The 16,701-nt window shown below is 40.4% G+C and overlaps 1 protein-coding gene across 1 annotated transcript in view; it reads left to right on the top strand.

Annotated features, from left to right (window-relative positions):
• The window catches only part of LOC126078111 (HLA class I histocompatibility antigen, A alpha chain-like), a 598,109-nt gene that overhangs the window by 313,392 nt on the left and 268,016 nt on the right, over nt 1–16,701 (top strand). The gene's annotated exons all lie outside the window — the stretch shown is intronic.

Here is a 16,701-nt window from a genome sequence, read left to right as displayed (position 1 = left end):
TTTCTCTATTGGCTCTGGAGGAAGTTCCTTGTCATCAATCTTCCCCTGGTTTAGGAGTTTCTCAGGCATAGGAACTCCGGGTCTAAAGGAAGAGCTCTGCTCCAGGTGCTGTTTTCTTGGTGGTATGAGGTCCTCATGTCTCTCTGCTCAGTTCTTTCTTTTATATCTCAAAAGAGATTGGCTTAAAACACAACCTCATCTTGTAGATTGAGTCCTGCCTCATTAATATAACTGCTGCTAATCCCATCTTATTAACATCATAGAGGTAGGATGTACAACACACAGGAAAATCACATCAGATGACAAAATGTTGGATAATCACACAATAGTGGGAATTACAGCCTGGCCGAATTGACTGTGTGTTTAATCCCATCTTATTAACATCATAGAGGTAGGATTTACAACACACAGGAAAATCACATCAGATGACAAAATGTTGGATAATCACACAATAGTGGGAATTACAGCCTAGCCGAATTGACAGATATTTTGGGGGGATACAATTCAATCCATGACATATATTAACTGTGAAAAAATTATTTAAAAGGAAAGAAATGGTATGGCAAACTTAATAATGGCCCTCAAGATATCCAGGTCCTAATCCTTGGAACATGTGAATCTTACCTTACATGGCAAAAGACATTTTGCAGATATGATTAAGGATGCTGAGATGCACAGATCACTCTGGATTACCCATATGAGCCCTAAATTCAATCACAGGTAACCTTATAAAAGGGAAGCAGAGGGAGATTTGACACAGACCAAAAGACAATGTGACCACAGAAACAGAGATTGAAGTGATGTGTCCACAAGCCAAGGACTGCTGGTAGCAACCAGTAGCTGGAATAAGCAAGGAATGAATTCTCCTCTAGGGCTTCCGGAGGGAATAAGGTCTTGCTGACACCCTGTTTTTGGCACAGCACAACTGATTTTGGCCTTCTGGGCTCCAGGACTGTAAGAAAATAAATGTGTGCTGTTTTAAGCCACCAAGTGTGTGCTAATTTGATACAGCAACATTAAGAAACTAATACACATGGGGTGGGACTTTCAGTATGTGGAGTATCTTGGCAAATTTTCACCTCAAAAACCAATTATAAAACTCAACAAATTTCTCAGAAACAACCATTTCAAGGTCCTGAAAACTCACAAAAGACATATACAAAATCAAGAATTGATTATTCATGAAAAGCTACCGAAAGTCATACAAGAGCAGTAGGATTCTGTGACATTCTTTCCTGGGCTTGAAAATTTTAATAATGACAAGCAAACCGTATAAACCAGCAGATTTACTGCCAGAGAGGACTAAGAGCAGGAAAAAAAAAAAAAATTTTTTTTTTTTTTTCTGCTCTTAGAGCACAGAAAAATCCCACTCCAAATAGCATTGCCAAATAGTGGCACCTGAAATGGGAAGATTAGCAGCTCACCTAGCCCGGTTTTATGATCCTGGTTGGGACAAGTAACAAACTGGCAGATTAGCCAGAAGTAGGGGGATCCAAGACATTAGGCAGCAATAGGAGTCCTTGGTATACTCTCTACACATCCTCATAGGAGAGAATGGAAAAGGCCCAAGCTATCCACAAAAGCTTGGCTGACTGTGACTCTGCGTGCATGCACACAGGAGACATGAAAGAGCCTGGTGTAAATAAAAAAAAACCTGAGACTTTAAAAATGCCTGACCTTTGACTATTCCATCCTCCATGCATGTAGATACAGAAGGAGAGGGTGGAAGTCTTAATGATTCAAGGTGTTTGAACACAACCTCTGAAGAATCACTGGCTGAGAACTAAGCTATGGAAACACAGGGGTCGCCTCTAGGAAGCTAGACTTAAAAGTAAAACCAAGAAAAAAACTGAGGAAAGACACAGTGACTACAATCTGTGGGGAAACATATCCCACAGTTCTACTGCAGGCTAATTAGCAAATAAATAAGGTGATAGCAACAACACTTAGAAAGAGTCAGAAGGCAGAGTTGCTACAATATATTACGTAAAATGTATATTTTTCAATAAAACACATAAAAACAAAAAACAAGCAGACCAAGAAACTGTGAACCATTGCTGTTGTTGTTAGGTGCCTTCGAGTCGGTTCCAACTCATAGGGACCCTATGCACAACAGAACAAAACAGTGCCCAGTCCTGAGACATCCTTACAAGAGTTGTTATGCTTGAGCTCATTGTTGCAGCCACTGTGTCAATCCACCTCGTTGAGGGTCTTCCTCTTTTCTGCTGACCCTGTACTCTGCCTAGCATGATGTCCTTCTCCAGGGACTGATCCCTCCTGACGACATGTCCAAAGTATGTAAGACACAGTCTCGCCATCCTTGCCTCTAAGGAGCATTCTGGCTGCACTTCTTCCAAGACAAATTTATTCATTCTTTTGGCAGTCCATGGTATATTCAATATTCTTCACCAACACCACAATTCAAAGACATCAATTCTTCTTAATAAAAAATTTTTTTTTTTTATTCTTCTTAGGTCTTCCTTATTCATTGTCCAGCTTTCACATGCATATGATGCCATTGAAAATACCATGGCTTGGGTCGGGCGCACCTTAGTCTTCAAGGTGACGTCTTTGCTCTCCAACACTTTAAAAAGTTCCTTTGCAGCAGATTTACCCAATGCAACGCGTCTTTTGATTCCTTGACTGATGCTTCTATGGCTGCTGATTGTGGATCCAAGTAAAATGAAATCCTTGACAACTTCAATCTTTTCTCCTTTTATCATGATGTTGTTCATTGATCCAGTTATGAGGATTTATGTTTTCTTTATGTTGAGGTGCAATCCATACTGAAGGCTGTAGTCTAAGATCTTCATTAGTGAGTGCTTCAAGTCTTCTTCACTTTCAGGAAACTGTGAACCGTATGCATGAAAAAAAGCAGTTCATTGAAACGTTCTCTGAAGGGGCCCATGTATTGACCTTGTCAGATGAAGACTTCAAAGCAGATATTAAAAATATGTTCAAAGAACTAAAAATAAACCATACAAGAAAAAATAAAGGGATAAAAGCAATGACTGAACAGAGTCTCGACAACAACAAGAAAATTATAAAGAAGATCTCAATGAAAATTCTGGATTTGCAAAGTAGAATTGTTGTTGTTGTTGGTTCCAACTCATAGCGACCCTATTCACAACAGAGCAAAACACTGCCCGGTCCGTGCCATCCTTGCAATCATTATTATGCTTGAACCCATTGTTGCAGCCACTGAGTCAATCCACCTTGTTGCAGGTCTTCTTCTTTTCTGCTGACCCTGTACTTTACCAAGCATAATGTCCTTCTCTAGGGAATGATCCCTCCTGACAACATGTCCAAAGCATGTAAGATGCAGTCTTGCCATCCTTGCTTCTTAAGGAACATTCTCATTGTACTTCTTCCAACAAAGATTTGTTTGCTTTTTTTGGCAGTCCATGGTATATTCAATATTCTTCACCAACACCACAATTCAAAGGCTTCAATTCTTCTTCGATCTTCCTTATTCTTTGTCCAGCTTTCACATGTATATGATGCAATTGAAAATTCCATGGTTTGGGTCAGGCACACCTTAGCCTTCAAGGTGACATCTTTGCTTTTCAGTACTTTAAAGAGGTCCATCTAAGATGCATCAATTGGCCTCAACCCACCTGGAGCAAAGGAGAATGAAGAACACCAAAGACACAAGAAATACATGAGCCCAAGAGATAGAAAAGTTCACATAAACCAGAGACTCCATTAGCCTGAGAATGGAAGAACTAGCTATCACCAATGACTGCCCTGACAGGAAACACGACAGAGAATCGCTGATGGAGCAGGAGAAAAGTGGGATGCAGACCTCCAATTCTAGTAAACAGACTAGACTTAATGGTCTGACTGAGACTGGAGGGATCCCAGAGGTCATGGCCTCCAGACTCTCTGTTAGCCCAAGACTAAAACCATCCCCAAAGACAACTCTTCAGACAAAGATTAGACTGGAGTATAAGACATAAAATGATACTAGTGAGGAGTGTGCTTCTTAGCTCAAGTAGACACAAGAGATTTTGTAGGCAGCTACTGTCTAGAGGCGAGAGGACAATGCAGACGGGGACAGGAGTTGGTTGAATGGGCATGGAAAATACAGGGTAGAGAGGAGTGTGCTGTCGCATTGTAGGGAGAGCAACTAGGGTCATATAACAATGTGTGTATATGCTTTTATATGAGAAACTGACTTGAATTGTAACTTTCACCTAAAGCGCAATAAAAAAGGAATAAAAAAAGAATATTCAAAACACATGTAGGCCGGGTCAAGATGGCTGACTAGGTAGAAGCTACCTTGGATCCCTCTTGCAACAAAGACTCAGAAAAACAAGTGAATCGATCACATACATGACAATCTATGAACCCTGACCTTCAAACACAGATCTAAAGAGTTGACATGAGTGACAGGTGAGCGAAAAGCTGTGCCCTAAACCAGTGACCGCTTCTGGAACCTGCGACCTGCTCCACAGCCTTGAGCCGTCACGGTTCCCTGGTGCCGAGTGGTGGGGCTGATTGTGGCTTGCTGAGGTGGGGCAGGCACGGGACACAGGCCTAACAGCTAACCCCCTGGGGTAACCTCCGCAGAGACTCAGCCAGCACAAAGAGGCTGCACACTAACGCGGCTAACGAGAGAAGGAGCAACCACGGGGAAGCAGGGACTGTTTTCGGAGCCTGGAGCCAGCGTCCCAGTCAGAAAACCTTGGTGCCGGGCTTTGGACTGGGCACAGGGGAGATGAGCATGGCATCCTGAGAAGGCGCAAACACAGGACGCAGCCCTAGCCCCAGAAGTGACCTCGGGGGAAGCCCAGCCAGTGCATGCAGGCAGCGCAGCGACTCAGCTGACAGGAGGAGAAGTCACCGGGAGGCAGTGACTGGTTTTGGAGTCTGGAGCGTGGCGTCCCCAGCCGGGGAACCTAGGCACTGGGCTTTGGATTGGGAGCGAAGAACTGACCACGGCTTCTGAGACAGCACATGCACAGGATGCAGGCCTGATCCTTGGGGACAATTTCGACCCAGCCAATGCACACAGACTACACGTCCCTTGGGAATCTCAGATAAAACAGTCATCCCAAGCAAGATAAGTAACTTTGTCTATATTCCTGGGTGCTACTCTCTCCTATCTATCTGATCCCTCCCCTCCCCTTCCCAGGCGGCTTCATTAACATTGGAATTTCCTGGGCCAGAGAGTGAAGTGCTCTGGGTTTTGTTTTTTTTTTTGTCGTTTCCTAACCCATTCTCCTGGCCTGAGAGAAGCAGCTACAAAAACCCAGGGCCCAAGAATCCTTCCCTGACTTTCTGAAATTGGACTAGAAATACAGAACCAGCTCCAGCCAAGTATATGAGATCCACTGTCTTGGGCTTTCATCCCTACAGGCAACAAGGTGGCTATTATACTGCAAAGGCAATTGTGATAGTGATCTGACTGTAATTGTTTTATGGGATTACTGGAAAGACAAGTTTATCAGGTCTGATATCTCTACCTATTAAACAGAGCCCTCACTGACTCACAATGGGGACCTGAGGGCTGAAGCTCCACCCAAACCACCTAACCTCCTGCCAAAGTGGCCTGAGGATAGTGACATCGACCAATCTGTAGAGGTACATGCACTGGGTGCCTAAGGTACAGCTGCAGAGCCCACCCACCAAAATGCTTTAGGAATAGAGACATACCTACCTCACTGGCACTTGGGGGAAGCCTGTCAGCATCCTGCCCCCCCTGGAATGTGACCCCCTGCTGCTCCTAAAATCTGGTGCACACAACTATCACCACCACTCCTCTAAGTCAATAGGTGACAGTCTACCCCACACACTTGGTGACCCAAAGTCAGATTCTACTCAAGAATAGTGAATGGACTCTTAGGCTTATATTTCTTGTAACAGCACAAACCAGCTGGTAATAGGACATAAGTGATTCAAGGGCTACAACAATCAAGACAGCGCAATCTAGTAGCCCATCTACGTACATTGAAAGAAAACAAAACATGACTCAGTGAGCAAATATAAAAAAAATCATTACAATACCTTATAGATGGCTCAGAGACAGCAGTCGATATCAAACCACATAAAGAAGCAGACCATGATTGCTTCTACAACTCCCCAAATTAAAGAATCAAAATCTTTCCCAAATGAAGATAGAATCCTGGAATTGCCAGATGCAGAATATAAAAAACTAATTTACGGAATGCTTCAAGACGTCAGGGATGACCTCATAAATGAAATAAGGCAATCTACAGAAAAAGCCAAGGAACACACTGATAAAGCAGTTGAAGAAATAAAAAAGATTATTCAAGAACATAGTGGAAAAATTAATAAGCTGCAAGAATCCATAGAGAGACAACAATCAGAAATCCGAAAGATTAACAATAAAATTACAGAATTAGACAACTCAATAGGAAGTCAGAGGAGCCCAATCAAGCAATTGGAATGCAGAGTGTGGGAGCTGGAGGATAAGGCAATTGACACCAATATAGTTGAAGAAAAATCAGCTAAAAGAATTAAAAAAAATGAAGAAACCCTAAGAATCATGTGGGACTCTATCAAGAAGAATAACTTGCATGTGATTGGAGTTCCAGAACAGGGAGGGATAACAGAAAATACAGAGAGAATAATTGAAGATCTGTTGGCAGAAAACTTCCCTGACATCATGAAAGATGAAAGGATATCTATCCAAGATGCTCATCAAACCCCATATAAGATTGATCCAAAAAGAAAATCACCAAGACATATTATCTTCAAACTTGCCAAAACCAAAGATAAAGTGAAAATTTTAAAAGCAGCCAGGGATAAAAGAAAGGTTTCCTACAAAGGAGAAGCAATAAGAATAAGTTCAGACTAGTCAGCAGAAACCATGCAGTCAAGAAGGCAATGGGATGGCATACACAGAGCACTGAAGGAGAAAATCTGTCAGCCAAGGATCATACATCCTGCAAAACTCTCTCTGAAATATGAAGGCAAAATTAAAACATTTCCAGATAAACACAAGCTTAGAGAATTTGCAAAAACCAAACCAAAGCTACAAGAAATACTAAAGGATATTGTTTGGTCAGAAAATCAATAATATCACATAGCAACACAACACAAGGTCACAGAACAGAACATCCTAAAATATCAACTCAGATAAGGAAACCACAAAAACAAATTAAGATTAATTTTAAAAAGAAAACAATGCTCAAAACAGGGAATCATTGAAGTCATTATGTAAAAGATCACAATAATAAAAAAAAAAAATCAAAAAGAGGGACTAAATACAGGAGGCATGGAACTGCCATATGGAGAGGAAAACAAGGCAATATAGGATGATACAAGTTATGTTTCTACTTAGAAAAATAGCGGTAAATATTAAGGTAACCACAAAGAGGTCTAAAAATTTCATAACTCAAAATAAAAACCAAGAAAAACACAACGACTCAGCAAACATAAATTCAACTAGTATGAAAATGAGGAACACACAACTTACAAAGAAAAACATCTCAGCACAAAAAAGTAAGCAGAAAAATGAAATTATCAACAACATACACAAAAAGGCATCAAGATGACAGCACTAAACACATACTTATCCATAATTACACTGAATGTAAATAGACTAAATGCACCAATAAAGAGACAGAGAGTCTCAGACTGGATAAAGAAACATGATCCATCTATATGCTGCCTACAGGTGACATACCTTAGACTTTGAGACACAAACTAAAACTCAAAGGATGGAAAAAAATATATCGAGCAAACAACAATCAAAAAAGAGCAGGAGTAGCAATATTAATTTCTGACAAAATACACTTTAAAGTTAAATCCACCACAAAGGATAAAGAAGGACACTACATAATGATTAAAGGGACAATTGACCAGGAAGATATAACCATATTAAATATTTATGCACCCAATGACAGGGCTGAAAGATACATAAAACAAACTTTAACAGAACTGAAAATGAGATAGATACTTCTACAATTATACTAGGAGGCTTCAACACACCACTTTCGGAGAAGGATAGGACTTCCAGTAAGAAGCTCAATAGAGACACAGAAGACCTAATTGCTACAATCAACCAACTTGACCTCATAGACTTATACAGAACACTTCACCCAACAGCTGCAAAGTATACGTTTTTTTTTAGTGCACATGGAACATTCTCTAGAATAGATCACATATTAGGTCATAAAACAAACCTTTGCAGAATACAAAACATCGAAATATTACAAAACATGTTCTCAGACCACAAGGCCATAAAAGTAGAAATCAGTAAGAGAAAAATCAGGGAAAAGAAATCAAATACTTGGAAACTGAACAATACCCTGCTCAAAAAAGACTGGGTTATAGAAGACGTTAAGGAGGGAATAAAGAAATTCATAGAATGTAACGAGAATGAAAACACTTCCTATCAAAACCTCTGGGACACAGCAAAAGCAGTGCTCAGAGGTCAATTTTTATTCATAAATGCACATATATATAAAGAAGAAAGAGCCAAAATCAGAGAACTCTCCCTACAACTTGAACAAATAGAAAGTGAGTAACAAAAGAATCCATCAGGCACCAGAAGAAAACAAATAATAAAAATTAGAGCTGTACTAAATGAAATAGAAAACAAAAACAATTGAAAGAATTAACAAAGTCAAAAGCTGGTTCTTTGAAAAAACTAACAAAATTGATAAACCGTTGGCCAGACTGACTAAAGAAATACAGGAAAGGAAACAAATAACCCCAATAAGAAATGAGATGGGCCATATCACAACAGACCCAACTGAAATTAAAAGAATCATATCAGATTATTACGAAAAATTGTACTCTAAAAAATTTGCAAACCTAGAAGAAATGGATGAATTCCTAGAAGAACACTACCTACCTAAACTAACACAATCAGAAGTAGAACAACTAAATAGACCCATAACAAAAAAAAAGAGATTGAAAAGGTAATCAAAAAACTCCCAACAAAAAAAAGCCCTGGCCCGGACGGCTTCACTGCAGAGTTCTACCAAACATTCAGAGAAAGTTAACACCACTACTACTAAAGGTATTTCAAAGCATAGAAAATGATGGACTACTACCTAACTCACTCTATGAAGCCACCATATCCCTGATTCCAAAACCAGGTAAAGACACCACAAAAAAAGAAAATTATACACCTATATCCCTCATGAACACAGATGCAAAAATCCTCAACAAAATTCTAGCCAATAGAATTCAACAACATATCAAAAAAATAATCCACCATGACCAAGTGGGATTTATACCAGGTATGCAAGACTGGTTCAATATATTTTTTTTTTTTTTATGCAAGACTGGTTCAATATTTTTTTTTTTTTTTACGCAAGACTGGTTCAATATTAGAAAAACCATTAATGTAATCCACCATATAAATAAAACAAAAGGCAAAAACCACCTGATCTCATCAACTGATGAGAGAAGGCATTTGACAAAGTCCAACACTCATTCATGATAAAAACTCTCAGCAGAATAGGAATTGAAGGAAAATTCCTCAACATAATAAAGGGCATCTTTTTTATGCAAAGCCAACAGCCAACATCAGTCTAAATGGAAAGAGCCTGAAAGCATTTTCCTTGAGAACGGGAACCAGACAAGGATGCCCTTTATCACCACTCTTATTCAACCTTGTGCTAGAGGTCCTAGCCAGAGTAATTAGGTTAGACAAAGAAATAAAGGGCATCCGGATTGGCAAGGAAGAAGTAAAATTATTTCTATTTGCAGATGACATGATCTTATACACAGAAAACCCTAAGGAATCCTCCAGAAAACTACTGAAACTAATAGAAGAGTTTGGCAGAGTCTCAGGTTACAAGATAAACATACAAAAATCACTTGGATTCCTCTACATCAACAAAAAGAACATCGAAGAGGAAATCACCAAATCAATACCATTCACAGTAGCCCCCAAGAAGATAAAATACTTAGGAATAAATCTTACCAAAGATGTAAAAGACCTCTACAAAGAAAACTACAAAGTACTAGTGCAAGAAACTAAAAGGGACCTACATAAGTGGAAAAACATACCTTGCTCATGGATAGGAAGACTTAACATAGTAAAAATGTCTATTCTACCAAAAGCCATCTATACATACAATGCACTTCTGATCCAAATTCCAATGACATTTTTTAAAGTGATGGAGAAACAAATCACCAACTTCATATGGAAGGGAAAGGAGCCCCGGATAAGTAAAGCATTACTGAAAAAGAAGAAGAAAGTGGGAGCCCTCACTCTAACTGATTTTAGAACATATACAGCCCCAGTGGTCAAAACAGCCTGGTAATGGTACAACAACAGGCACATAGAACAATGGAACAGAACTGAGAACCCAGATATAAATCCATCCACATATGAACAGCTGGTATTTGACAAAGCCCCAGTGTCAGTTAACTGGGGGAAAGATAGTCTTTTTAACAGATGGTGCTGGCATAACTGGATATCCATTTGCAAAAAAATGAAAGAGGACCCATACCTCACACAATGCACAAAAACTAATTCCAAGTGGATCAAAGACCTAAACAGAAAGGCTAAAACGATAAAGATCATGGAAGGAAAAAATAGGGACAACGTTAGGAGCCCTAATATAAGTCATAAAGAGAATACAAAACATTACTAAAAATGACGAAGAGAAACCAGATAACTGGGAGCTCCTAAAAATCAAACACCTATGCTCATCTAAAAACTTCACCAAAAGAGTAAAAAGACCACCTACAGATTGGGAAAAAATTTTCAGCTATGACATCTCTGACCAGTGCCTGATCTCTAAAATCTATGTGATTCTGTTAAAACTCAATCACAGAAAGACAAACAGCCCAATCAAAAAGTGGGCAAAGGATATGAGCACGCACTTCGCTAAAGAAGATATTCAGGCAGCTAACAGATACATGAGAAAATGCTCCCGATCATTAGCCATTAGAGAAATGCAAATTAAAACTACAATGAGATTCCATCTCACTCCAACAAGGCTGGCATTAATCCAAAAAACACAAAATAATAAATGTTGGAGAGGCTGCGGAGAGATTGGAACTCTTATACACTGCTGGTGGGAATGTAAAATGGTACAACCACTTTGGAAATCTACCTGGCGTTTTCTTAAAAAGTTAGAACTACCATACAACCCAGAAATCCCACTCCTAGGAATATACCCTATAGAAATAAGAGCCTTTACGCGAACAGATATATGCACACCCGTGTTTATTGCACCACTGTTTACAATAGCAAAAAGCTGGAAGCAACCAAGTGTCCATAACGGATGAATGGTTAAATAAATTATGGCATATTCACACAATGGAATACTACGCAACAATAAAGAACAGTGACGAATCTGTGAAACATTTCATAACATGGAGGAACCTGGAAGGCATTATGCCGAGTGAAATTAGATGCAAAGGGCAAATATTGTATAAGACCACTATTATAAGATCTTGAGAAATAGTATAAACTGAGAACACATACTTTTGTGGTTACGAGAGGGGGAATGGAGGGGGGAGGGAGGGAGGGTGGGAGAGGGTTATTTACTGATTAGTTTTTTTTTTTTTTTAAGAACTACTTTAGGTGAAGGGAAGGACAATACTCAGTACAGGGAAGGTCAGTTCAACTGGACTGGACCAAAAGCAAAGAAGTTTCCAGGATAAACTGAATGCTTCGAAGGTCAGTTGAGCAAGGGTGGGAGTTTGGGGACTATGGTTAAGGGGACATCTAAGTCAATTGGCATAATAAATTCTATCATGAAAACATTCTGCATCCCACTTTGAACTGTGGCATCTGGCGTCTTAAATGCTAAGAAGCAGCCATGTAAGATGCATGAATTGGTCTCAACCCACCTGGATCAAAGGAGAATGAAGAACACCAAGGTCAGATGATAATTACGAGCCCGAGACAGAAAGGGCCACATGAACTAGAGACTTACCTCATCCTGAGACCAGAAGAACTAGATGGTGCCCGGCCACAACCGATGACTGCCCTGACAGGGAGCACAACAGAGAACCCCTGAGGGAGCAGGAGAACAGTGGGATGCAGACCCCAAATTCTCATAAAAAGACCAGACTTAATGGTCTGACTGAAACTAGAAGAATCCCGGTGGTCATGGTCCCCAAACCTTCTGTTGGCCTAGGACAGGAACCATTCCCGAAGAATACTCATCAGACATGGAAGGGACTGGACAGTGGGTAGGAGAGAGATGCTGATGAAGAGTGAGCTACTTGTATCAGGTGGACACTTGAAACTGTGTTGGCAACTCCTGTCTGGAGGGGAGATGGGAGGGTAGAGAGGGTTAGAAACTGGCAAAACGGTCACGAAAGGAGGGACTGGAAGGAGGTAGTGGGCTGACTTATTAGGGGGAGAGTAAATGGGAGTATGCAGTAAGGTGTATACAAGTTTATATGTGACAGACTGACTTGATTTTTAATCTTTCACTTAAAGCACAATAAAAATTATTGAAAAAAACACACGTACTCAAGGACTTAAATTTAACGAAATTAATAATTTTTACAGCTTCATCAAAGATATTTTTAAGTGATACTGGCTTTTTTTTTTTTTTTTTTGGTAGTGAATGGTGGTGGCAAAGACTACCTCGACTACTAGTACAGTTTGGTACCACTGTCTTGATTCCTGCTAAGGTATGTGGCTAGGTCCCTGAGTGATGCAAATGGTTTGCCCTTGGCTGGTAACAGAAAGATTGGCCATTCAAACCTACCCAGTGGCTCTGTGGGAGAAAAGGCCTGGTGATCTGCTCCCATAAAGATTAAAGCCATGAAAACGCAATGGAGCAGTTCTATTCTGTGACACATGGGGTCGCCATATATTGGAATGAACTCCCCGCACAAAATGATGAAGACAACAAAGGTGGCAAGTGTTTCACGTACCTGGCATGTGCACCATCAATTGAAAAGTTGGAGGAATTCAAGAACAAAAAAGATATCAGACATAAAGAAAACAAATGTACAGTGAAACTGGCAAATAATATCTACGTTTTACTGTCAAATCTCCTGGACCTTCTGAAAGGGATTCAAGAATTCCTGGGGTCCACAGGCCACACTTTGAGAATTGCTTCTCTAGGTTAAGCAAGAAAAGTTTTTCTTGTATCTTTATTTTGTAGGCAAGAAATTCACCCACCATACAGAAAGATTAAGTGGCTTTCCCAGTGGGACACATCACCTAGGATCTTCAGATTCAGCATGCATTCTCTCTCTCTTTTTCTCCAACTTATCAAAATCTACAAATGTGCAAAAAAGTGGGAAGAATAGTACAATGAGATTCAACAGTTATTAAAATTTTGTCATATTTGCCTAAACTCTTTTTAATGATATAAATAGATGTTAGTTTATATGTGTGTGTATCTAGATAGACTGACTGACAGGTCATTTCTATATGTATATCTAGAGAGAGAGAATGAAGACAGATTAAGGTTTTCCACCAAAACATTCTAAAGTAATTTGCAGGCCTCACAACAACTGACCTACGAAACATTTGCGCAACTCCTTAAGAATAAGGATCTATGTCCTTGCAATAGCATTACACCTAAGAAAATCAACAATGTTTCCAGAATACTATGTAAAGCCCTTTCCATATTCAAATATCCCGATTTTTCCCAGAAGGTCTTTACAGGTATTTTTTTCCAACGTGGTTTCATAAAAGATTCTCATATTGCATTTTATTGTGCCTCTTTAGTCACCTTTAGTCTAGAACAACCATACCCACCCGCTTTTTGTAGAGGGGATCAAAATGATACACTAGAAAAAATCAATTAAACACAAAAGACAGTGTTGGAGGAATTCAGGAACAAAAAAGATATCAGACATAAAGAAAAGAAATGTTGTTGTCGTAGGTGCTGTCGAGTCAACTCCAACTCAAAGTGACCCTATGTACAACAGAATGAAACACTGCCCAGTCCTGCGCCATCCTCACAATCCTTGTTATGCACGAGTCCATCATTGCAGCCACTGTGTCAATCCATCTGGTTGAGGGTCTTCCTCTTTTTTGCTGACCCTATTTTACCAGGCATTATGTCCTTCTGCAGGGACTGGGCCCTCCTGATAACATGTCCAAAGTACATGAGACAAAGTCTTGCCATCTTTGTTGCTAAGAAGGATTCTGGCTGTACTTCTTCCAGGACAGATTTGTCCCTTCTCTGGCAGTCCATAGTATATTCAGTATTCTTCACCAACGCCATAATTCACATGCATCAATTCTTGTTTGGTCTTCCTTCTTTATTGTCCAGCTTTCTCAGATTGTGAGACAATAGAAAATAAAAGTAAAAGCTGGAAGCTGTGTTAGGTGGTGAAGGGGAAAACAGGGCTTGAAAGGCTGAACTTGGCTGCCCTCAGGATTTATGTTAGTTCACTGCTGTTTTTGTCAGTTTGCTGCTGTTTGCAAGGCCCTGTTATGTGATCTTGCTGAGGTAGTCTTGTGGAATTCCCAGGCTTGTAACCACTATTTCCCTCGACAACTATAAAACCTCTGACCTCCCACTCTGGAACGTGGAGTTCTGTTTTGCTTCTGCTGCCACCGGGCACTGACTAATAAAACTCCCTAATAAACTCCTTCACAGAGACAGTGGGGTTGCCTGCCTCATTCTTCAGTCTCTCGGCGCCCTCCAATTTTGGAGGCAAATTTCAAGTTACCGGCCCATTCTTTGAAAGGCAGAAACCTTCCAGAGATGGAAAAGTCAAATATTTTCCACTAAAACAATTGCTGTAGCCTAATAAATATTCTCTGAAAACCAGAACTTGCGAGATATGGACAGAATCAGAAAACGGCTGATGTTGCAACCCGAATACGAGGAAGTGCAGATGCAAAAGCCAGAAATAGTTCCGAGAAGTACAAGAGACAAGAGTCAGAGATTCAGGCTCAGCCTTTCACTTCCTTTTGAATTCTTACTGTGTGGAGGCATACTGACATCACTACTGTTCTCTGACTGTGTCTATTCTTTACATTTTTTCCACAAACTCAGAAAATTTGCTTCAATAAATTTATCAAAACCAAATAGTTGACATTAGTTGTTTTTATTAAAAAGTCAATTTTACCCTTATCTTTATTTGAACAGTATATGCATGCACACACCCAAAAAAACCTGTTGCTGTTGAATTGATTCCGACTTATGTCGACCCAACAGGACAGGGTAAAACTGCCCCATAGGGTTTCCAAGGAGCAGCTGGTGGATTCAAACTTCCGACCTTTTGGTTAGCAGCCATGCTCTTAACCACTAAGCCTCCAGAGCTCCATATGCAAATATCTGTACATAATCGGAATAAACATGGAAATTATTAAAAAATGGGTTCATTTTTTTTTTTTCCTGTCCTATAAAATTGAAAAGAAATACTTTCTGGGTTTTTATGAGGTAGGATTCCTATAGAGAAGGAACCATAGTGGAAACGGGAAATATATACAAAGTTAATTTATGCTAACAATGACAGAAATAATGTTAACTAACATGGAGCAGCTACAAGCAACTCACTCTTTTTATCTTCCCAACTACACCAGGATATAAGTGCTTCACTTTTCCGTTTTACAGAAGAGGAACCTGAGATTCCTAGTGGGAAAATGCTAGGAGTAGAACCCAAAGTACCAAGCTGAAGACTCCATGCTCCCCTCCTTGAACCAATGCAGTCAGGGGCTGACAGCACAGACTGAGAGCCCAGGTACACAGTGCCGTTGTGGTGTGTCCTTGCCTTCTGGTGTAGGTGTAGGTCTTGTAGCTGCTCGTGTTCTGTAGACAAAGGGTAGATGAAAGTCATCAAGAGAAATCAGTGAGGACCTACTTACGCAAGATAGTCTCTGAGACTAAGGCCCTGAATTGCGTCTCAAACTTCACCTTTAAGCTAAGTAACATTTAGCCCAAAGAGTGAAGATTGTCACCCCTGAGTATTGTGTTTTTTTTTTTTTTTAAAGTTATCTGTATAAGACCAGAGGGTCAACAGCTGTTTTAAAGCATAGATGAGAAGTTTGAGAGGCAGGGAGATTAAGTAAATGGAAGTGAAATAAGTGGAATAGAAACAACAAGAATATTGACACAATGTGAAGAATGTAACCAATGTCATTGATCATTATGCCTAGAATCTGTGGGGTGGGGGTGGTGTATCATTTCACCAAAAATTAATTTAAAATAAAAGGGATGCCATGAGTGTTCAACTGTTGCAAAAAGTTGGTTTCTAATCCCTCAGAGATTCTCCCTCCTCAATCTTCCCGAAATAGATTCTGCCTTGTTCTCAGGGAAGAAAAGACTCCCATTTTTCTTTCACTCTCACCCCACTTTTCCCAGCCCTTGCGAGTCTCCTGCCATCAGTCCCAACAACATTGCCCTTTATCCTTGCTTGTCACCTAGGGAGTGAAACAGTTAACAGGAAAAAAGGATGAGTCCAGGACTGGTCCTTCTGTCAAGCCCCAACCCATCCTGCAACAGAGTGAGGGGCCTCCCCAAAAAGAGGATCAAAGCCTTATTCTTTGAAGCCTGGTCGAGGATCACAAACACAGTTCCATCTCTCCATTAATTCTTCATCTTCCTCACCTGAAAAGCTCGTACACAAGAGTGCTCAGCCCTGCCCCACCTTCCTGCTCAAGTACAGGCACTGACCTCCACCTGCAGCTCACCACCTCTCCACCTCCCTGCCCCTGTCACCTCCTGAGCCAGCAGCTCCTAGCTGGAAAGTTCCGGGTGACCAGCGGCCCATCTAGGAAAACTTGGCTGCCACAGGATCTGTATCTGCCCTGACTCAGGGCACGCCTTCTTGGCAGAG

Source organism: Elephas maximus, chromosome 1, assembly GCF_024166365.1.
Source record: "Elephas maximus indicus isolate mEleMax1 chromosome 1, mEleMax1 primary haplotype, whole genome shotgun sequence".
NCBI classification, from domain to species: domain Eukaryota; kingdom Metazoa; phylum Chordata; class Mammalia; order Proboscidea; family Elephantidae; genus Elephas; species Elephas maximus.
The sequence above is the reverse complement of the archived record's forward strand: the minus strand, read 5'-3'. Positions and strand labels throughout refer to the sequence as shown.